Source organism: Staurois parvus, unplaced genomic scaffold (assembly GCF_062004578.1).
Source record: "Staurois parvus isolate SC_StPar_1 unplaced genomic scaffold, SC_StPar_1.0 ptg000298l, whole genome shotgun sequence".
Classification (NCBI taxonomy): domain Eukaryota; kingdom Metazoa; phylum Chordata; class Amphibia; order Anura; family Ranidae; genus Staurois; species Staurois parvus.
The window spans coordinates 5176152-5201060 of NW_028318094.1; the positions used below are offsets into that span (position 1 = coordinate 5176152).

A 24909-nucleotide genomic window follows, 5' to 3' on the forward strand; every position below is an offset into this window, starting at 1 on the left:
GCACCACAAAGAGGGGTAATGCTCTACCATATCTTGTGGCACCCTGTAATACAAAACAAATGCTGCATGCGTTAATGAATCACATAGGAATGTCTTGGTGTGAATGTGCGCTGACAAAAATATTACAGAGAATGCATTTCTATCTACAGGGATAAAGAGATGGAGAACATTTTTCTCTACAAAGATGGCCACAATAGAATTCCCGATTTTGGGCAAGCAGTGGACAACAAGCTTTGAGGGGACATTAAAGGGACCCTCAGTTTTGCTGCCCAGAGGTAAATCATGTTAGTCATGCTACATATGTCAGCACTGTTTGTATATGAGTGGGAGTGCATTGTCTGTTACCAGGAATCTCCTTCATGTGGACTAGCACTCTGGTAATTGAGATGCTCTAGTAAGGATACGTCAACTCTCTGTTAGGTTTCCTACTGCCTAGTAACAATGTTCAAGGAATTTCCCTCCTATGCAAATGCATGGCAGCGCACCACAACGAGGGGTAATGCTCTACCACATCTTGTGGTACCCCGTGATACAAAAAAACGCTTCATGAATTAATGCATCACATAGGAGTGCCTTGGTGTGAATGTGCGCTGAAAAAATATTACAAAGAATGCATTTCTATCTACAGGGATAAAGAGATGGAAAACATTTTTCTCTGCAAAGATGGCCACAATAGAATTTCCGATTTTGGGCAAGCAATGGACAACAAGCTTTAAGAGGACATTGCAGGAACCCTCAGTTTTGCTACCCCAGAGGTAAGGAAACTTCAGTTGTCTGTTAGGGTTCCTACTGCCTAGTAACAATTTTCAAGGCATTTCTCCTCTTACGCAAATGCATGGCAGCGCACCACAACGAGGGGTAATGCTCTACCACATCTTGTAGTACCTGATACAAAAAAAAAAATCGCTGTATGCGTTACTGAATCACATAGGAGTGCCTTAGTGTGAATGTGCTCTAAACATTATTACAGAGAATGCATTTCTATCTACAGAGATAAAGAAATGGAGAACATTTTTCTCTGCAAAGGTGGCCACAATAGGATTCCTGATTTTGGGCAAGCAATGGACAACAAGATTTAAGAGGACATTGAAGGGACTCTCAGTTTTGCTGCCCAGAGGTAAATCATGTTAGTCATGCTACATATGTCAGCACTGTTTGTATATGAGTGGGAGTGCATTGTCTGTTTCCAGGAATCTCCTTCATGTGGACTAGCACTCTGGTAATTGAGATGCTCTAGTAAGGATACGTCAACTCTCTGTTAGGTTTCCTACTTCCTAGTAACAATTTTCAAGGCATTTCCCACCTATGCAAATGCATGGCAGCGCACCACAATGAGGGGTAATGCTCTACCACATCTTGTGGCACCCCGTGATACAAAAAAACGCTTCATGAATTAATGCATCACATAGGAGTGCCTTGGTGTGAATGTGTGCTGAAAAAATATTACAAAGAATGCATTTCTATCTACAGGGATAAAGAGATGGAAAACATTTTTCTTTGAAAATATGGCCACAATAGAATTTCCGATTTTGGGCAAGCAATGGACAACAAGCTTTGACAGGACATTGCAGGGACCCTAAGTTTTGCTACCCCAGAGGTAAGGAAACTTCAGTTGTCTGTTAGGGTTCCTACTGCCTAGTAACAATTTTCAAGGCATTTATCCTCCTACGCAACTGCATGGCAGCGCACCACAACGAGGGGTAATGCTCTACCACATCTTGTAGTACCTGATACAAAAAAAACAATCGCTGTATGCGTTACTGAATCACATAGGAGTGCCTTGGTGTGAATGTGCTCTAAACATTATTACAGAGAATGCATTTCTATCTACAGAGATAAAGAAATGGAGAACATTTTTCTCTGCAAAGGTGGCCACAATAGGATTCCTGATTTTGGGCAAGCAATGGACAACAAGATTTAAGAGGACATTGCAGGGACTCTCAGTTTTGCTGCCCCAGAGGTAAATCATGTTAGTCATGCTACATATGTCAGCACTGTTTGTATATGAGTGGGAGTGCATTGTCTTTTACCAGGAATCTCCTTCATGTGGACTAGCACTCTGGTAATTGAGATGCTCTAGTAATGAAACGTCAACTCTCTGTTAGGTTTCCAACTGCCTAGTAACAATTTTCAAGGCAATTTTCCTCTTATGCAAATGCATGGCAGCGCACCACAACAAGGGGTAAAGCTCTACCATATCTTGTGGCACCCCGTGATACAAAAAAATGCTGCATGCGTTAAGGCATCATATAGGAGTGTCTTGATGTGAATGTGCTCTAAAAAGTATTACAGAGAATGCATTTCTATCTACAGGGATAAAGAAATGGAGAACATTTTTCTCTGCAAAGATGGCCACAATAAAATTCCTGATTTTGGGCAAGCAATGGACAACAAGTTCTGAGGGGACATTGCAGGGACCCTCAGTTTTGCTACCCCAGAGGTAAGGAAACTTCAGTTCTCTGTTACATTTCCTACTGCCTAGTAAAAACTTTTTTTTTTTTTTATGTAAAGCTTATTTAATTACATTTTTGAACAACAAAAAAAAAAAATTTAAGGACTTTTTCTAATTGTAACAGTTACAGTCAGGTCCATAAATATTGGGACATATGCAAACTGTTGTAATTCCTACACCGTTCACCTGATTTGGATGTAAATACCCTCAAATTAAAGCTGACAGTCTGCAGTTAAAGCACATCTTGTTCGTTTCATTTCAAATCCATTGTGGTGGTGTATAGAGCCAAAACTGTTAGAATTGTGTCGCTGTCCCAATATTTTTGGATCTGACTGTATATAGATTTGATCACATCTACATTTCAGGGACATTTCCATAACAAATCTTCCTTATCAAGAACTAGGGATGAACTCGAGCATGTTTGAATACTAGTCTGAGCTATCCCACCTGGAAGCTGTCACTGCGGACCAACAATTATAGGTAGCTGAGGCATTGCCCATGCCCCAGCCTCTCATATACACACCCCTTTTTTAATGTGTAGTTGAAGTGCAGGGAATGCCTTGGATGTAGTGATGCACCAATATATTGGCAGTCAAAACATGTAGGACGAAAATAGTGTTATCAGCATTTTGCTATTATTATTATTATACAGTATTTATAAAGCGCCAATAGTTCGCTCAGCGCTGTACATTACAAAGGGGGACAGAACATGTAACAGAACAATACCAATACAATGCAAAACATGAGGGGATTGAGGGCCCTGCTCTTTCGAGCTTACAATCTAGAAGGGACGGGATAGTGGTACAGGAGGAGATAGCTGTGGGGGATGGAGTGGTAGGAAGAGTGGAGGAGGTCGGTCAAGTTAGCAGGGGGTAGGGTAGGCTTTCCTGAAGAGATGGGTTTTCAGGGTGCGCCTAAAGGAGAGGAGAGGAGAGTAGGTGATAATCTGATGGGTTGGGGCAGGGAGTTCCAGAGGATGGGTGACACCCTGGAGAAGTCCTGGAGGTGGGCATGGGAGAAGGAGACCAGGGAACTAGAGAGAAGGAGGTCTAATAGGAAAAAAGCTGCTGCTAATGGTGCCGATACATACAAAGTCGCGTCTCATAGACTTTCATGTAAAAACACCCCCTAGTGACTTCAATGCAAAATCGCGTCTCATAGAGTTTCATGCAAAGTCGTGCCCCTATTGACTTTTGTGCAAAAGCGCCCCCAGTGACTTCAATGCAAAATTGCTAGCCACATTAATTAAATTTTAAAATAAATTTAAAAACTGTTCATTTCGGTTTTCTGCCAAGTGTGTCCTGAATTTTAGGTTTCGGTACCAGAATTTTCATGTGATGCACCACTTTTTGAACACCTATGATTGGAGGTCTGCAGTGACAGCTTTCTGTCAGGATAGCTCAGGTAAGTTTAGACTAGTATCCAAACATGCCTAAGCTCTGTATGACAGCTATGTTTTACTTGTATAAATATTACTGCGTTGTAGTTGCTGTCTGCTATGATATTGTGTGTAATATGGTACAGATCACAAATCATATCTCTCTTTTTTGGCAGATCTTCATAAGGAGGCTGTACAATGCAGCCATGGACTGGTATTCCTTCAGTATTGTGCTGTTTGCAATTGCAACCTGGGAATTGCCAATCTACTGCCAGTCCTAGGCTTTGTCAGTTTTTGGCTTGGACCATTGAAAGATCTTATTAAAATAAGTATTTGCACGTGTCTATTTCATTCAACACATAATCCACACCATAGGTATCCTACAAGGACAGGCCCGACTTGAAAGCCACAAATTAGATTTCACATGGTGGAGCACCTGAAGCTGTCATCTTCACAAATGTACATTCTACGCTGACAGACTAATATTCACCCCACGTCCTTCCAAGAGTTTTTAGACATTTTACTTAAATGAATTAAAATTTTACATTAATTGTTAACGTTTATCTATACCCATAATCAACTTTAGTTATGAGTATATTCTGCATTCCCTCACCCTGAGGCTTCATAAAATATATGTCTTTAAGATAATGTAAATAGAATTTAGTACTGCTACATGGACTCTGATACTTCTTCCCTCTAAGAGCTCATACTTTTATATCTTGGAACAGTAGTCAGGATATAAGAGAATTCTTGAGGTTAAGTTGGTCCTGATAAGGTGGCTGGTAAGGGTAAAGAGGAACTTCAGTCAAAGATCAAAAATAACCAAAAAACACATACAGCAGGCAAAAATATAATTTTTAATGGTTAGAGACTTCATTTATAAAAAATAGCCTGTGTTTCAATGTAAAGGTTATCTGTTCTGGGAGATGCAACTTATACCCCATGACTTGTTGCGAAATCGTGTGCCTGTCTACTAAGGAAGGGGGGGGGAGGTTAGGTTCAAGGGTTTAGGAAAGGTTTCTCATTAGGATAAGAGATAGCTTTAAGTATTAGTATTCGGGTAACTATTATGAGTTTATTCTTGGTGTGAGCTGAGGAATTGGGAAGATAACTTTGAGGTTTAGGTTGAAGTTAGTATTGGTAATATTTTAATTTGTTATTAAAATGTAAGATTTCAGTGTAAACGTTAAAGTGATAGCATGAGGCTAAGGGAGATAGATCATTTGGAACTGAAAAGATATTATATATTATAAATAGATAGTTTAAGGAATTAGTAAGTAGATAAGACAGATAAGCAAGGTAAGTTGTGCTGCTGTGCAGTGACGTGATCCTGTCCAGTGCACTGCGATAAAATGCAGCATATCTGCACTTTATCACAGATCAGTGTGTAAATTAGCCCTTAGTTGACTATGGGGGGGGACAGAATTTTTACCTAACGATTCCACATCTTGTAACATAGGTGTCTGCTTGGCTGACTATAAGGAGAGTTGGAGGTCAGATATTTATTTTTTTTTTTAATATGTTGAAACATAGGTGTAAGTGAGCATCACCAGCCAAAAAGAAGAGTTTCTAGGCTGTTTTTCTTTTAACATCTTAAAACATAGCTGAGTGTTTGGTCAGCTATAAGGGGAGGCGGAGTATTTTTTGCTTTTGTGTCACACCTTGTATCTAAAGAAATTAATGTCTGTTTATATTGTGAAAGTAACTTATAGTCTGAAATGACGAAACATGTCAGAGTTTGACATAAACAGAAAATGACATAGGCGAAAGTGATGTGTCTGGAAGTGACTCCATACTGGGGGCCGAGCATGCTGGTAAGATCCCGGCAGCTTTCTGTGTCCGGTGTTAGGCTTTGCGCATTTGAGGTCATATTTTACCAGTTTATATAATGTATACCTCCTGCGCTTAGAAGTGTACAACAATTCAAATAAGTGATGGCAGCTAACACCCACACCTATTACCTATAAGTGATTGATACTAAATAATAAATAAATGGTGTAGTGCTCATATATAAACAGAAATAAATAGTGTAACTTACAAAAATATATATAATGACACAGTAATAACAAAATTATGACCGAATCACAACCAATCATCTGTAATAATAAATGATATCTCAACAGTGCCCTGATCCCATCTATCCCATTCTTTCAAAACACGTGTGTTGTGACGCAATGCGTAGGTGACAAGGTAACGCAATATTGGGCGTGGACGCAATCTTTGTACTCCGTACGAACCCATGCAGCAAATACACCCATAGCATGAGGTTTAAAAAAACGCCTGTATTCTTCTGACAAAAAGTGAGTGGAAAATTGGCTTATTTTTGCATTAAACAATATTACATTATGGAGGCTCTCTTCCATGTCTTTATTATGAGTTCTGTGGGAGCTGGCTGTATTACTCATACCTAAAGGGGAACTCTGATGTGATGTTATACTGCTATCTGGAAGGATTCCATTAAAAGGGAAATCGCGCTTGGAGGATCCAGGGGTGATCCAAAAGCTTTTTCGCCCATTGGGTCATGGTAAGGTGGTGAGGAGGCAATTCAGATATTTTTGGATTTATCACCAGCGGCTGTAGTTCACATCCACAGCACCATTTGCATGTTTATTTGTGGAACGCCGGGTTTACAAGCACTATTTGTGTTTGGATGTTTTTTCAAGTGTTGCGATTTATATGTCAACATACGTTTTGCTGTGTGATTTATTTATGTTTTTGAAGCATAAATTTTGGGGATGTGATTGTGGGATGTTATAATATATATGTGATTTTTTTTTTGAAGTTTGTTTCACTAAGCACTGTTCACCTTATTTGAATGATTTATCCCCCAGTGCTGGGATCACCTGTTCATTATTTCACTGACCGTTTATTTTTTTCACTGATTTTCTATGATCAGTCACTGATCCAAATTAAGGATTCGGGTAGTTGTGGGCACATTCTTTGTATAAATATACCACATTGGGTATATTTTGAGATCACGTTCTTTAGTTGTTTTATTCACTGTGTTTTGATACTTCCAGATCCCAGATGGGATCAGGGCACTATTGAGATATCACTTATTATTACATATGACTGGTTGCGATTAGGTCATTATTTTGTTATTACTGTGTCATTATATATATTTTTGTATGTTACACCATTTATTTCTGTATATATATGAGCGCTACACCATTTATTTATTATTTTACCAGTTTATTTGATGTGTCTTATTGTAAGAGATTTTCTGGTGAGCTGTTTTCTTATGGAATAAAGTTTTATTTTGGGTTTTACTGCACTATTGGAGTGATTCTTTTTTTACATGATATATGGTTAACTATCCCATGTGTAATGGAGCCTATGTGGAGTGGTATCTGGTGACAGTTGGAGTAACATTGTGGGGATACTATTTTGAGCTTTATTGCCTGAAAATATGAGAGGCATTTTTATCTGGTGAGTTATACTGGATTGGGGAAAAGAGTTGTAACACTGGAATCACATGTGTTGTTATAGTCTGGTGGAAGAGGATATACTACTGGACTTTTTCTCACATTTTTGAGTTGTTTTTCCATTTTTTTTGGACTGGTTACATCCTAGCACTGGTGTTTGTTTATTATTTTTTCAATTATAGATTTTGTTCATGTGAGCAATTTTTCTATGTAAAATATAAAAGTGAGGCAGCACAGTGGTTAATTGGCTAGCACTTCCATCTAGTAGCACTAGTGTCATCGGTTCAAATCCCAACCAATACACTACCTGCCTGGAGTTTGCATGTTCTCCCTGTGTCTGTGTGGGTTTCCTCCATGTACTCCAGTTTCCTCCCACACTCCAAAGACATGCTGGTAGGATAATTGGCTGTTGTTTAAATTGGCCCTAGTATGTGTGTGTATATTGTAAATGTGAGTCAGGGCCCTTAGATTGTGAGCTCCTTGAGGGTATAGGACTGATGTGAATGTACAATATATATGTGTAAAGCGCTGAATAAATTGATGGTGCTATATAAATATCTGTAACAATAATATTGATATGTTACAGCGCTACTGGTAATTGCACACTGTGTTGTTTGGTTGCACTAATAATAACTTTTGGTTATGTTGAGTCCTGATATGAACCTCTAAGTAAAGAAACAAAGGTCTGTGCCATGAAACGTGTCATGGAATTTAAATAAAATATTCCTATATGAAGTAGGATCTGCTTCCTGAGCTCTACGTAAAAACATCCCAGAGTTCCAGTAATTGTATACCTTATCCTTTTTATGAGCGTCTCTACTAATACTACCACTAGGATTTTTCTGAACTCTACCAATCCTCATTGACCATTCTCACATTTTTTTTTTTCTGAACTCTACCAATCCTCATTGACCATTCTCACATTTTTTAAGTGGACTTAGATTGAGCATCCCAGAGCATCAAGACCAACCATTCTGTGTGGAGACAGTCATAACCTCCACAAGTGTGCATCAAAGGTTGCATATATCATTTCCTTATGGTAATCCACATCTTCACAAACCACATCTTTTGACCTGTCTATACTAAAATTGTTTTCATCATAAGCATTGCAATAGCATAAGTCTTTCCCTTCCCATTTTCTTCCTTATTCTGTGTATCTAAGGTTCCCTTTTGCGACTGAGAATATCATTTGAGCTCAAGATTCCATGCTTTCCGATGACTACTGCTCTGTTTTGATGTAATATAAGCTTTTTGTTGGATGCCCGACCTGATCTTGTACTTTATTCTGCGGCAAAGCTTTTGTACTATCTGCCCAGACCTGTGAACTGATCTCTTACCTCATATGTTGGTGCTCTGCTTTATATTGTCTGAACTATCAGTTCTTTCCAGTCAGGCAATCCCAAATGATACAGTTTAGAAAATGTACTTCTGCCATCTCTATAATGAAAATGAGGCACTTCTATAATCTGCACTTGGTTGAGAACCTGGCTGGACAAACAGAGGTTAACTGGGACCGCATTGTTCATAGATTTCAAACTGCACTGGGCTATTTGCTGTTTTTGCTGGTAGCTGTTAGGGTTTCACCTCCACATGTACTGGTGTCTCCTGCCCAACTCAGTCACCAGTCACTGCTATAATTTCTTTGGTTTACATGTTTCACCACTTCCAAGCATCAATGGAGAACCTAAATCTTGTTGTGGTTCTTGCATTAGTGCCAATTCTAGCCTGACCTCTAGACCTGATATATCCCTCTAACTTTGCTAATGTAGTTCATGTTATTTCTCTGATTACTGGAGGTTCTCTTGCTTTTGCTTATGCAAAACCTTCCTTGCAATCTTGCAATTGCACCTAGTAGGATTGCAAATGGTGCATTTTGAGACAGTAGTTTTTAAATGAGTGAATCCTGGACAGGATTTGTTGAAATGCATTGAGAAGATCACAAAATGTAAAACTATGCATATCTGAGGTCTCTGCATGAAGCCCATATTTCCTGAAGGTTCTGCCACGGAAAAATGTGTGAATCCCAGCAAAGAGTTATTCAAATGCATTGACAAGACCACAAAATGCAAACGTATGCATATAGGGTATATTCGAGCTCTCTGTACAAAGCTCACATCTTTCCTGAAGGTCTCAAACTCTAAATCCCATTCTTTTGGGGCTGCTTTTGCTCCACGATAGGGAATTGCTTATCATCAACAGTGCCTGCAACTGGTAAAGCTTCCTTCTCTCTTTCTACTTTTATGACACCACCCTATTACCCAGCCTTTCTAAAGTCTTTCAGGACCTTACAGAAACTTTTCAGAAGAAGCTTTAAAAACTTTACCACTTTCAAACCCCATATAAAGCGCTCCCAAAAACCAACAGGCATATGAACCAAGCAGCAGTGTAAGTTAATAACTTCATAGCTCCTAAAAGGGCCATAGTGAATGCTTGGAAGACCCCAAACCTATGTATTTCAGAGTTCAACCACAATCCCCACAAGCTATGTTTTTGAAAAACTATCGTCAATGCAGAACAACTATAAGTATAAATTTCACAAACTTTGAACTCCCTGGATTGTGAATGACCTTTCATCTGTCTGCTATGGATTACAATTACCCCACCCTTAATTTCTTTACCCTCACTCGCCAATACGCTTTTGTTTCCATCATTCTTATCATGTATCTAATATTTATTCAAGCCATCTTCATTTGCTTTACTCTGTATAAATATCATGTGTGTGCCTTGCTAATGTGGCCTACCTCCATTTTCATTTCTCCCTTGAGACATCTTGTTCCATAATGAAATGAAAATGCTGCTGCACGAAAAATCTAAAATATTAATCTAACAGATATGCCTTGAAGAGAATACATCATCATATTTTGTGGTTGGAAGAGAACATCCCTGACAATTGGGACTTTTCTTGTTTTCTTTGTTTCCTTTTTTGAAGCATGGTGTGAATAACCCTGACAAAATCTACGAATTATGTGGTTAACCTGTAAAAGCTATAAATTAATTCTGAAATGAAGGAACAGCCTGTCTGATTCATTGCATATTTGTTCAATCCTTGGAAAACAAGAATGTACTGGTAACTGAATTTTCAACTGTGCAACTGTCACTTATGTATGTATTTGGACACATATAAGCAGAGACAATTAACCCGAAAAGCACCTAGGAAAGTGCCTAAGTCTATAAAGCATGTCACTAGGGGGTTTATTTACTAAAGCTGGAGAGTCCAAAATCAGACTCACTTCTGCATAGAAACCAATCAGCTTCCAGGTTTCATTGCCAACGCTTCATTGAATAAGCTGAGGTTAGAAGCTGATTGGTTTCTATGCAGAAGGGAGTCTGATTTTGGACTCTCCAGCTTTAGTAAATAAACCCCTAGGAGTCTGTCTAGACTACTACAATTAATTAATTATGCTTACCTGTATGGCATTGTTTTAGAACCACTATAAGGCTCCCTTCATTGGGTACTATGGCCTCAGACATTTTGATATATATATATATATATATATATATATATATATATATATATGTGTGTGTTTAATTGATTTTAGTAATCTGGATGGAGTTCTAGTGAAAGAGGATATGGGCTTATGGATATGTAGTGGAACTGTCTACCATTGTCCCTATAGCACCTACATTTTTAAGGTCATCATCCTGTAAGGCATACATATGTTCCTTCTTGAACATCCCTCTCTTTGACTCAGGAAAGGCACAAGTGCCATCAGAGACGTATAATAAAAAAAAATGAAACTCTAAACTTACACCTGATGAGGTGACTATCAATTATCTATATGATACACAACCTAGGGAAGAGCCTCTGTGTCTTGTCACCATACAAATTTTTCTCCTGGTTGCTGGTCACTGTTTGAAATAGAAAAAGTAATTTACATGCAAAAGTTGGGAGTAATCAAAGCATACGAAGGAATCGTAACAACCACTTTCTCTCCTCCTTCCCTCCCTTCTGTGATAAATTTCAGGTGTCACCTTACACATGTAGATTTTTGTTCCACCAGTGGATCTCTTAGACACTCACTGTTGCATTTATATACCTCGCTGATTTCCCCCCCCATTGTGGAGAACTGCCCCGGTTTTATTTCGGCCTAGGAATAAGACTTTTCTATCACTTTTACAATGGCACAACCTCAAATTGTTCCAAAATTCAAGAATGCAATTTTAAGTTACTCTCTCGGTGGTACAAAACCCCAGCTCTACCAAACATGACCACGGTACCTGGTAAATGTTGGAGGTGTGGTCAAGAAAAGGGCACTCTTTATTTATATATATATATATACATACACACAGTTGTGTTCAAAATAATAGCAGTCAGACATCACTAACCTGATCAATCACTGTTATTTTGTCATTTTGGTAGATAATAATTTACTAGCAGGTATAGTAGAGTAATAGAAATCCAACAGTCATGACATGCATGCTGCTGATTCTGTGTATTTGAATCATAATAGCAGTGTGGAGTTCTATTAGTGAGGTCATTCATTCTTTGAAAACAGGTGGCAATTATTGCCCTTATTGAAGGAAGGCAGCAGATGTTGTGCATGCTGGTTACAGTGCATTTCTCTCTGAAATTCTGAGGACAATTGGTCGTTCCAGACATTGTTCAGAAGAACAGCGTACCTTGATTAAAAAGTTGATTGGAGAGGGGAAAACATATAAAGAAGTGCATAAAATGATAGGCTGCTCAGCTAAAATGATCGAAAATGCTTTAAAATGGCAACCAAAACCTGAAAGACGTGGAAGAAAGCGAAAAACTACCATTCCAATGGATAGAAGAATAGCCAAAATGGCAAGGACTCAGCCAACAATCAGCTCCAGGAAGATCAAAGAAGGTGTAAAGGTACCTGTGAGTACTGTTACAATTAGAAGATGCCTATGTGAAGCCAAGCTATCTGCAAGAAGCCCCCGCAAAGTCCCACTGTTGAAAAAAAGACGTGCTGAAGAGGTTACAATTTTCCAAAGAGCACATTGACTGGCCTAAAAAGAAATGGCGCAACATTTTGTGGACTGATGAAAGTAAGATTGTTCTTTTTGGGTCTAGTGGCCGGAGACAGATTGTCAGACGACCCCAAACACTGAATTCAAGCCACAGTACACTGTGAAGACAGTGAAGCATGGTTGCGCAAGCATCATGATATGGGGATGTTTCTCATACTACGGTGTTGGGCCTATTTATCACATACCAGGGATCATGGATCAGTTTGAATACATCAGAATACTTGAAGAGGTGATGCTGCCTTATGCTGAAGAGGAAATGCCCTTGAAATGGGTGTTCCAACAAGACAACGACCCCAAACACACCAGTAAACGTGCAACATCTTGGTTCCAGACCAACAAGATTGACGTTATGGAGTGGCCAGCCCAATCCCCGGATCTTAATCCAATAGAAAACTTGTGGGGTGACATCAAAAATGCAGTTTCTGAGGCAAAACCAAGAAATGGAGAAGAACTGTGGAATGTAGTCCAATCATCCTGGGCTGGAATACCTGTTCACAGGTGCCAGAAGTTGGTTGACTCCATGCAACACAGATGTACAGCAGTTCTCAGAAACAGTGCTTATACAACTAAATATTCATTAAGGGATTCAAAGGAAAGCAAAATCTTCAAACATTTTTCAGTTTATATAGTGAATGTTTGAGTTTGTAAAGAAGAATACAAACACTGCTATTTTTTTTTTTGAACAGTCTAATATTCACTTTTCTTCAATTTTTTTAGAGGAACAACACAAATTTGATCTATTTTTCTTCATGTTTTGATTTGGAATAGAATGTGTAGTGTTCCCAATGCATTTGTGTGTATGGAAATAAAAGCTATTAGAAGGATTTTGAGCTTTATTCACTTTTTTCAACACACTGCTATTATTTTGAACACAACTCGTGTGTGTGTGTGTGTGTGTGTGTGTGTGTGTTTAGAATGCCCAAAATGATCAGCATTTTGGCAAGTAGTACGTGACCTGACTCACCGCTTCATGGATTTGACATCACCCTGGAGTCTTCCTTTTTCCTTCTTCATAATAACCATATTCCAACTAAGGTAAATGAAAAATCAATCTTGAAACATCTCTTGAATGCAGCTAATGCCGGCATCCCTGCTTTTTGGTAAGCAGAAGCCCTTCCTATTATAGCTACACAAAGTTGAAGAGATTGAAAGAATGGAGGACTTAACACCTGCCCAAAGCAACAGGTCAACCCTTTTCCACAAGACCTGGTTTCATTGGCACCAGTTCATATTCTCATAGGAGGAGGTGTGTGATTTCCCCAATTAATTCCCTCCCCTTCCTTCTCCCTTTGCTTTCTCTCCCTACTCTACTTTCTACTAGGATTTACCCACTTAACCTCACTTAAGCCGCTAACAGTAATCATTGTGTTCTGCCGACCAGGAAGGCTACCCACACCCCCCTGCCAGCAGAATCCCGCTGTGGGAGGCATTACCCCATCAACAAAAATTTAATCATCTATGGGCTGCTTTATAAAGAAAATTGAGCAACACAGCTGCAGAGAGAGCCTCTACATTTCTGACAGGTGACCTAGAAGTTTGGGAGTCTTTTTTTTTTTTGGTAATATGATTTTGTAATCTGCTCTAATTTTGGTTATTCATATGTATGTAACAACTCCTTTTTGGAAAATGGCAAGTTGTAAAATCCCCTGGATGCTATTATATGTTCCTCTCGTAGCCTGCATGTTTGTTGGAAGAATTTTGCAAAAGAAGAATACTAACAGTTTTAGTAATATGTATTCCAGATACTTGATGATATAGTAGTGCAGTAGTGCTAATTAGTAAAGCTATAGTAGTAACCACAATTATAGTGGCTCTTTGATTATTATAAAACCTACTGATCATACATGTACAGTGTGTATTCTGTATCAGTGGAAATAGATTTCATATAAAAGTAGAAACCAGTTTGTGTAAAGTTATAATATCTGTGTCCAATCATATTGGGCAATCTCTAAAAGGCCTTTTTTGTAGTCAGTTTTGCCAACCAATGCTATTTCTATTGGCCGGCAGTAAAAAAAACAGGCACTTTTGTGCTGCCAGTAAGAGGAAAAAGTTGTCAGGTAAAAATATATCTGTGACGCTCGACTTGAGACTGCACATACACAGTTTCAGTCTGCAGTCAGCCGAGACCATCTTAGTGCCTGCCACAGTGTGTTCGGGCGGCTCTGGCAGGGGTGGGTCTGGTGGAGGCGATGCCTGAGCTTGCCATGTGATGTCATGGTGCAAGGAAGTCCAGTGGAGCAGCCGGAGCCTTGTTTGTTGGTCTGAGGGATGGGAGCAAGGCAAACCAGGAATGGGACTGTCAGTGTTGTTTGGACTGGAGTGGACTGAAGGGACCACCTTGAGTGATGAGAGACTGTCTGTGTAGCCAAGTTATTATTCTTCAACAAAAAATTATACTGACAACAAATTTTTCAGGTCAGAAATGGAGTCATTTTTTATTTAGAACCTCATAACAGCTGCATACAGAGCACAATATAAAACAGAAGTAAAATACATATGCAATAAAAGAAGAGTTACATTTCAAAAAGAGGTAAGGGCCAGTGCCGAGACTCTATTTTTTGTCCTTCTTCTTCTTCTTTTCACACTATGGATTAAAAAAAATGGTTTTAGAAAAAGAAAACAGATACTAATTAATTGATACTTGTATCTCCATTGGACAACATGTGGCCAATAGGGGTGGATTGGAAGACTGTCATGTGAGGGAGGTTTACTAAAACGAGTATATATACGTGATCCGGTCCAGCTGTAGCTGCAGTATATATATGTGGCAGGCGGTCGCCAAGCAGTTAAAATAGAAATTCTAGGCAAAACGTGTGTGTGTGTGTGTGTGTGTGTGTGTGTGTGTGTGTGTGTATATGTGTGTATGTGTGTGTATATATATATATATATATATATATATATATATATATATATATATATATATATATATATTATACACAGAGCTAGAGAGAGAGACTGCAGTCCCCCAGTTCCCAGTGAAGATCTGTGCAGGGGGACGTGTCCACACCAAACTGAACATGTGCAGTGTCCCCGTGGCTCTGTTATATCAGGAGATGAAATGGGAAGCGTGGAAAAAGGGGAGGATCAGAGAAGACAGGATCAAACAGCCTTTTTACACAATGCAGAGGATTAAGTTCCACAGTGAGTATAACAAGCATGTTTTACTGCATATACAGACTGATTTTACTGTTATGGGTTTTAATGATAATAGCAAATGGTCCACCTTGTTGGGTAGAGATACAATTTTTCAACGTGTTTCTCAGGTTCTGCTGCCCACTTCTTCAGAAAGAGGTGGAGCACAATTACTGTATTTGTATATAAATTGAAGATATGTTCCCCGACAATGCTTCTTCAAATATCAAGATAAAACTACAAGGCATATACAGTAAATCGCTGTTCCAAGTCTTCAGATTAGAATCATGGTGGCTGTAAGGATCTTTATCATTTTAAATATGTTTGGTGGGAAAGCCCCAAGATGCACACCTTTAGTTGGATTTTAGGGGCCAAATTAAACTCATACTAGATGTCAATATACCTCTCTCAGTACTCCTTTTCCTCCTACACATTCCTATCATGCCGATTAGCCATTACAAATGATGAGTTTTCCAACCTATTCAATGCAGCCCCGAGGTTGGTGCCAAGTTACTGGAAACAGACTTGAGTCCCTAGCAGAGAAGAGTGGGTCAAAAGGGTAAATGAGATCATGGATGCAGAGGAGTGGCTGGCAAATTGTAGAGGCACAAGAGAGGGCTTTGGTAAGACTTGGGCAGTTTGGGTGCACTATACTGCAGGGTCATCAGTCCATTTGGATTTCCCTGGCACTTTGCCCACGCCTGCCTTCCCCCCTCCTCATGGAGATGAGTTTGGACCCGGTATTCTGATATTGAAGCCTGCATATGTATAGAACGCAGCTACTTATCTGCAGGTTGGAATGTCCAGTAGTGTTTTTGTTAATCTCCAGATCTCCAGCTTGACCTTGGTGTGCTTTCTTTTATTTTATTCTTTTTTTATTTCTGAATACACTCAGTTGTGCTCACATGACCTTTATGTGATTTTTAGGATTGTATACCGATGCTACCCCCCCCCCCCCATGTACTATCTAGAGATATTTTTTTTGTCTTTGCTATGCTGAAAGTTGATGCTAGGTTTGCTCATTGGACGATTGTCATTATTCTGTATGTTATCTCTATCTCTGGTTACTGGAATTCCCATACTGAATATTTTGACACATTCATATGTAGCAAAAGTGTGTAACTATGCAATTAGAAGGGCCTCCCTTGCTTATACATGTTTATGGCTACATGTAATGGTTGTAAGCAACTTTTACACCCCGTATACTTTGCATAGTGTTTGTACAGTATGGGAAACTTTATGTACAGATTATATAAAAAGTTATCTCACACTAGAAAGTTAAATGTAAGGAAACACCCAGATGAACAAGTATAGGTCTTTAAAATGCAGTCCTCGATCCAATATCCATACACTGTATGTTCCCAGTATTTGGTTTTCTTGGGAACAGGAGAGGCAAAGAAAAAAAAGAGGGAAATGAGCAGAGGGTAGACCTTCCACCACTCTCCCCACACTTACAGTACTAAAATAAAGGAGATTTTCTGCCATCCTGATTGTTCTTGTGGGAGTTTGGAATAATTACTGTACTACATAATATTCCAATAACAATGTCTAGATATACATTAAATAAACCATAGGAACATAATGTACATCTACTGTGACTGGCAGGTAGTCATTGAGTAGAGAGCTCAGTGTTTTGACAAAACCAATATCATATCACTATCTACATTAGAGTCTTACATCAGAGCCGCTGTCAGAGCTGGAACTGCTGCCTGATTTGTCTCCTTCCTGGGAATAAAAAACAGAAACATCAGATATCATTACACGCTGAAGAAAAAAAATTGGATTCAAATTACTGCTTTTTGTTTTGTCACATTACCCCATGCTGCTCTTCATTTGAACTAGCCAGAAGACACAACATTGAAATCTAAAGCTGACCATACACTGGTGGATGTTCAAATAAAACATTAGAATTAAATAATTTCGTATGAGATTCCGATAGTATAGGCCAGCTTTAAAAATCCTAATTAAATCCAAATTAATAGGCAACTAATGTTTTCATACATGAAATATTGCATAAAAACATATATTTAAAAGATTAATTCCTGGCAGACATCAAAAAGCGGTACTTAAAAATAAGTAAATGTATTTGTACATACTATAAATGTGCTCCTACCATAAATATTATTAACCACTTCCTGTCCAGACACTTTTATCCGCTTCCTGACCAGGGCAATTTTCAGCTTTCAGCACTATCACACTTTGAATGACAATTGCGCGGTCATGCAACACTGTACCCATATGAATCTTTTACCATTTTTTTGAGATACATAAAGCTTTATTTTGGTGGTATTTATTCACCGCTGGGATTTTTATTTTTTTTTGCTATGTAAATGAAAAAGTACAAAAATTTTGAAAAAAGTGTTTTTCTTATAAGATTTTGCAAATAAATAATATTTCATCATAAATCTCGGCCAAAATTTATTCTGTCATCTTTTTAATGAAAAAAATATACGCCAAATTAGTTTATAACCAAAAATTATAATTTTTTAACTTTTTTTTTTTTTTTACATTTTTATTTTTTTTTTTTATATTATTTGTTTTTTTTTACATACTGTCACCCTAGCAGTACAGTGTCACCATGGTGACACTGTACTACTTGTGGGGGGTGATGATTTTTTTTTTTTTTACAGTGATTATTGCTTTTACACCCATATACGGTGTAAAAGCAATAATTTCTCTTTCTCTCTGTCTGCATTCTTGCAGCCATTGAGAAATACTGCGTGAGCTGTGATTGGTCAGAGCTTGTCACATGGTACAAGGCTGTTGTGAATAGAATTGTACCATGTGACCTCTGGGATCATTCTCAGGTTTCACACATAGTAAGCAATGATGTCACAAGTGACATCTTGCTTACTACTTTGCATGTGATCACTGATTGGCCAATCGGTGATCACATGATCGGGACCTCGTACAGAGGTCCCATCTGACGATCGGTGTTTCGCTGTGTCCAGAGGACACAGCAGGCACCGAATCACGGTGCTGCGTGCTCCCAGGGAGCGCGCACAACTAGAAATAGCGGGTGCCGTTTATGAACGACAACCCGCCCCTGGAGTGCCACCGTCCTGCCGTTTAAAAACAGTAGGCGGACGGCAAGTGGTTAAGTCAAAATGCATGAGACACCAAACAATGAAAAAGTCTTTTGATGACAAAATCCTGATTATGATGAACAGCTGTGTCCATAATAATTCTCCACATGTGTGGTGAAATAGACTCTTGTGCCCATCACCACAAAAAACACACTGCTCCTTACCAAATAGTTAGACCCCAGATTGTAGGTGGTCTAACAGAGCATGATGCTGAACATCTCTTGCTTGTAACATCCTAGATGGAAAAGAGGTGTCACAGACTTCGGTATCTCTGCTCCTCTCTTCTTCCCTCATTATGATCCCCTGTGTTCTCGGTCAAAAATGATAATACCCCAGATAGAGTTCTAATGTACAAATGTAGGTGTGGTCACTGTGAACTCATGTGTCTATTTAAACTCATCATGCACGTCAGCACAGTCACCTGATCCCCTTGACAATGTCTATTGATACGAAACGGCCTTCAGGGCTAGGTGGAGATTTTGCTCACCTCACCCACACCTGGCTGGAGTCAGCACCAGTGGCATTTATGACTTACATGCTGCTTTTGTCTTTGAAGTTTGTAAGTTTTTTTTTATGTATTTTAATAAATCATTTTTGCGTACTGTCTATGACGGCATATACCGTTTCCGGGAAAACATCGTCTGATAAGCATAAGTGCGGTCGACATGGTCAAATGACTGACAAAGACAAAAGGACAGGATTGGGACCCAAAATAAGAAAACAACTGCTGCAAAAGTGACTGCAGAGCTCAATCTCAGTCTTCTACAGCCCGTGTCCACAAAAAATGTGCAGAGGGAACTCCATAAGCAAAACATTCACTGGAGAGCTGCAATTAACAAAACCATTAGTGACCGTTTTTAATGCTTGGAAGAGGAGAGAGTGGTGCAACACCCATAAATCTTGGAAGACTGTAATATGGTCCATTTAATCGAGTGTTACACTGTTCCCAACCACCGAACATGTTTACGTATGGTGAAGTCCGTCCCAAGCTTTCAATCAGGATTGTCTTGTGCCAACAGTAAAGCATGGTGCCAGCGCAATCATGATTTGGGTAGCGAGGGGCAGCAATGAAGGAGAATATTGCAGCCAAATCATTTTTTTTTTTAAGTTTCTAGGGACTTTTTTGTTAGTTAAACAAATAGCTCAGTGTTGAGCTTTAATGTACAGTATTTAAAGCGGAGCTCCACCCAAAAGGGGAAGTTCCGCTTTAAGGACTGCTCCCCCGTTCCCCATTAAGGATTGGCACCTTTGGGGGGCGGGGGGGGAGCGGGTACCCGAATTTGACAGGTACCCGCTCCCCCGATCGCCTAGGCGATCGGAAGCGGAAGGTGTTCTCCTGTCCGATCGCCTAGGCGATCGGAAGCGGAAGGTGTTCTCCCTACCTCCCTCCCTGTAGTCTTTTGGGACACTTGACAGGTCCCAGAAGAATATAGGACCATTCATGAAGTGCAGCGCTACTCGCGTAGGCGCAGTGGCTTCACAGCCGGGTGCCCCACTGAAGTTGCCGGCTTCCTGGAATACAGGACGGCCGGTGAAACGAGCTGCGGGTGACACACCTCAGGATCGAGGGACAGGTAAGTGGCTGTTTTTTAAAAGTTAGCAGCTACAATTTTTGTAGCTGCTGACTTATTTTTTGATAGGTTGAGTGGAACTTTAATATCTGTGATCTAGGCAACTGAATAAAACAAATAATTTTATCTACTGAATACCATACGGTGAAAGTAATCTTGAAACACGTTAATAAAAAGCCCAGTTTAAAGTTCTCACCTTTTTCTCTTTCTTTTTCTTTTCCTTTTTATCCTTTTTCTGGTGTTTTTCATCTTTATCCTTTTCCTTATGCTTGTCCTTATCGTCCTTCCCAAACACTACATTAATAATTAGAAGATGATCAAAAATCACATTATAGATCACATCTCTATTACATATGAGAAGATACTGGTAGGAGGAAGCATAATTATAAGTGTTGACACAGCGTCAATATGAAAACATACATTACAGGATTACATACTGAAAAACGAGTAAGTGATTTTATAGTACGGACTGTAAATAAACACACATGATAACATGACCATCAATTTATAAGAATTTTAGAATAATCCAAATATACTTTGAAAATTCTACTTACTTTTCATAACACCAGACATTTTCGTTGAGTGCACAGGATCCAAAGTTTGTATGAATCCCTTGTACTTTAATAAAAATAAAAAAAAAAATATTTAAGTGCAACAAACTGTATTTCTGTGTGTCTGATTATTAGGTAGCATTCATCTTTAAATCTACAGCCAAAACATTTTTAGTATTTGGTTTCGGATACTCTGGGGAAGGGATAAACACCTGTCAGGTTTTTTTTTCTATGTGCCCAATTGGATAGATTACCCTTCTCTTCCTGTCCTGTATATGCAACAGAAAGTGAAAGGAAATCTCTCCAAAGTGAGGTCCTCTTTTAGGACAGATTTTACTTTTTTTGTCATCCGTGTCTTATTTGGGAAATTTCACTTTACTTCCTTACCTGCGGATACAAAAAGAAGTGAGATAAAATCTCTCCAAAATGAGGTATTACCATCTTAGTCAGTTGTCCCATTTGGAAGATGTTCCTTCCCTTCAGTCCTATTGACAATAGTCACTACAGAAAGGGTCGAACTTTTCTAGTGGGGACGCAATTGTTAAAAAAGGACCTGAAAGGTTGTCTGGCTTTACATACAATTTTTTCTCTTTCCAACCGTTTATTAAAATCATGTGAAATAATAGGTAATTTTCCTTCCATTTGTTTAAAAGTGTAACTAATCTTTGTGTTTGTATGGCTAAAACTTATTTAGAATGGGAAGACTGGAACATTAAAATCATTTTGCCTTTCATCTTGGTTTGGTGACAGCTCTCAAATTTTGGATTTCCTTTCCTTTCACTTTGTTTCCCATTAGGTAGAATTCCCTTCTTTTCCTTTCCTGTAGAAATGAAAGGAAATATCTCCAAAGTAGGGAAAATCCTCTTTTAAGACATTTGTCACTTCAACAACTGTTCTTTTTGGATGACAACTAAAGGGGTTAAATCTGAACTCTAGGCAGACATATAAGATGTAAATTTAAGCCCAATGCTAGGAAATGTAGAACTCCTCCCTATACAGTGGAGCTGTGCCCCACACTACAAGGGTAAACTGGTCCTTTAATCGAGGGGAGAGAAGAAACACTTTCACTTACATGATCCTCCTGTCATCCAGCAGGTGGCACTCCCTTGCACTTGGGCTGTAGACTGTTCCTCTATCTTATTACGTACAACGCAGGGCTACTGTCACCAAGGTCTTGATGACATCAGGACCATACACGGGTGGAGCATGGGGGAGAAAACTCTGCAGGGACTGGTCTAGCAGTGCGAAGGAGCAGAGGATTGGGTAAATAGATTTTCTTTTCTATATCTTCTAGACCTAAGTGACCAGTCATACTGGTGCGACTTGTCATGCTATTTGATAGTTTAAAATCCCATGACAAATCACAGCCTATTGTCTGCAATTGGTCATATCGGTGCGTTTCCGACTGAGTTGCTCTAATTTTGAAAGTAACGCATGCACTACGTTTTGCAAGTTCAGGTGCCACGTGCATAGACATCTAATGTCCTGCAAGTCACAGATGTCTTGCAAGTTGCACCTGAAGTCAGACTGACATCCAACTTTGAAATTGTGCGTCTCACAATTTCAAAGTCGGATTGGAGTGTTTGAAGACTTAATGAGCAAAATAATCCTTGCAGTGCTGGAGCAGCCCCACTGCAAGGAATCATTTTAAAATATCCAAAAGTTGGGCTTTAAAGGATAAGTTCACCTTTCTTAACATGTTACACCCCTATTCAGGGTGTAACATGTTACGAATGGACCAGCCCCAGCACCTCCCCGATCCCTGTTGTGACAGCTAGCGTGGGATCTTCTCAATTTAAAAAAAAAAAACAGTATTCTGTGAATGAGAACACTACAAGTTCCAACAGCCTTTACAGCTGTCGGCTTGTAGTTCTCAATGAACCACGGTGATTCCTGTCCGTAAGTATCTGCCTGCTCATATGAGATATGCAGGCACACAGATACAGTGAAAGGTCTGCAGGACACCTACATGGCACTAGCAATCTGCTGATCACTGGTGCAATGCTTTACAGGCTCCAGAAACAAAAAAAAAATAAATGCACATTTTTTTACCTGCAAAAAAAATGTGCATTTATTATTTTCTGTTAAATGGTGAATGTCTCCTTTCATGAAGCTCTGTAATCTTGATTATATTTATTTTTTTCATGCAAGCAGTGTAAGTACCTGAATTTGCCATCTCTGTAAGGCCTCATGCACACTGCTGCTCATGAACCTGAGTTCAAAAGCTTTTGGCATTTTTCTGCCAAAGCCCCTGAACTCAACTCAATAAAAGTTTACGTGTCCATGCACAGATACACTTTTTTATCAGAGTTTAACATCAGCAGCGTTTAGGGCCAGTGAAACGTCCTTCTGATAAACGCAGAAGAATCACATTCAGGAGAGGAACGTTTTGGCCAAAAAACCCACAAAAACGCATGTAAATGTATCTAAATGCGCCTAAGCGCAAACCACATTTAGTGCTTGGCCGTTTATTCATTTCAATGGCCAGTACTCCAGCCAATGAAATGAATAAATGCCACGCTGAAAAACATTCCAGTGTGCATGAGGCCTAAAGGAGATCTGGTGTGTGAGAGAAAGTGCTGTACTAGCAAAAAGCATGCTGATAGGAGAAGAGAACAGAGTGAGAGAGGGATGAGCTTATCACTGTGCTGCTTCTCATTTCATTGTTCAATCAGGCTAGGGGGGTCCAGGGTAACCTGAATTTAGAGCAGGGGTGCTCAAACATTTGAAGAGCGAGGGCCACTTAAGTGTTTTGGTAACCAGTCCCGGGCCACAATGAACAACGGGGTTTTACCGCCCCCCAAACCACAAATGTAAATATGTGCTTACTGTCCTGAACCCCCTATAAGGTTGTTTCACACTGATGTACTGCGGTTTTGCATTGCAGCTTCTCTCACACTGATCTGCTGGTGCAGAACAGAGCACCTGCGGGTCAGTTGCATTTTGCCATAGACTTCTATTACATCTTGGGGTATGGTGCTTTTTCTGAAAGCACACCTAAACTTCTGCATTCAGGTTTTTTGGTGCGCTTTCAGAAAGTGCACCAAACCTGCAGGATATAGTAGACGTCTATGGTTCAGTGCAGCTAACCACAGGAAAGCGGCAGATGCACTGTGCTGCACCCGTGGATCAGTGTGAAAGCAGCCTAATAACACTTTTTTCTAATATAGCTATCACAAAAGCGTAGTGTATGTTATGTTTTTTACACTGACCTTCTTCTCCGTTTTCAGCATCTGCAGGCAGCGCTCTCCAGGCTACTAGAACAGTCTCAGGTGAAGAGCACTTGCTATCACCTTGCCTGGGACAGGAGTTGGAGGAAGCATTGACTTATGCGGCTCCTGCTTCCTCCACTGTCGGTGCCAGCTCCATGCACTCTGATGCTCAGGTAAGGGGGGTTGGCAACCCGTTGATCACGGTCTGGGCTTGGCAACCCGCTATCCAAGAACATGAGGTCTCAGGCCACATCAGAGGGCTCCAGCTTGAGCACCCCTGGTTTAGAGTAAGTGAGTTCAACAATGCTGGCCATCAGACAAAGAATGTCAGTGGGGAAAACTCTGGATTGAAACTGAAAATTATAGCACAAGTTGTTTTCTTATTTTATCTTTTATGGGCTTTTCATTTTACCTTGTTATATTTTAGGCTGAAGTTCTGCTTTTTTCTTCCCTGCCAGAACACAAACAGCAATAATAACAGAATGTCTAACCCTTCCTTAATGCATCCGAAAAAAAGAAAAAGGTTTTGGTTTTACATACACTTCAAACCTTACTAAAGGACACACATAGAAAACAGTCCCTTTCTATCAATATATAACACATGCAGTACTATAAGGAAGAAAATGCAATAGTTACCTGTCAAAGTGATGGCTGTAGATAGTCTGTCTCCTTTGCAGCTAATACACAGACAACATTGGTAGTACAGAATAAAAGCTGGGATGGGTGGGTACTGTACAACAGCCAACACCCATCAAAACCAGAAATACTAGAATGGCAAAGTTGCCTTCTAAATCTATGAATCTTCTTTATAAATCAGTGTTTCTCCACCTTTTTTCAGACAAGGTGCCCTTTAAAATGATGCACAATCTCAAGGCACCCCATTTTAAAATGTAAAAAATGAAAAAAAAAAAATGTTACATATCACAGCATCCATACATGTGGACCACCCAACATTAGAGGTCATTTATTCCTCCACCTTTGCAAACTGGTACTGACTAGTATTCTCTCTTAGTTTCTCTCCCTCTCTCTGCTAACATGACCCTGACAGAGAAGGGCAGAAGGAGGGCAAATAATGATCCTATGCAGGGCCCGATGTCCTCCTTA

The 24909-nt window shown here is 39.5% G+C and overlaps 2 long non-coding RNA genes across 2 annotated transcripts; one reads left to right on the forward strand and one right to left on the reverse strand.

The window, feature by feature from the left end:
- The first annotated feature begins 506 nt into the window (after window positions 1-506).
- On the forward strand, window positions 507-5778 carry LOC149458014 (uncharacterized). Its single transcript, XR_016313521.1, has 6 exons — window positions 507-755; window positions 992-1117; window positions 1471-1597; window positions 1834-1960; window positions 2314-2440; window positions 4007-5778. It is a non-coding gene; the product is annotated as an uncharacterized LOC149458014 (long non-coding RNA).
- Window positions 5779-14660: 8882 nt separating this feature from the next.
- On the reverse strand, window positions 14661-24554 carry LOC149458015 (uncharacterized). Its single transcript, XR_016313531.1, has 5 exons — window positions 24442-24554; window positions 20597-20660; window positions 20239-20336; window positions 17063-17110; window positions 14661-14837 (listed from the first exon to the last, which is right to left on the reverse strand). It is a non-coding gene; the product is annotated as an uncharacterized LOC149458015 (long non-coding RNA).
- Window positions 24555-24909: the final 355 nt, after the last annotated feature.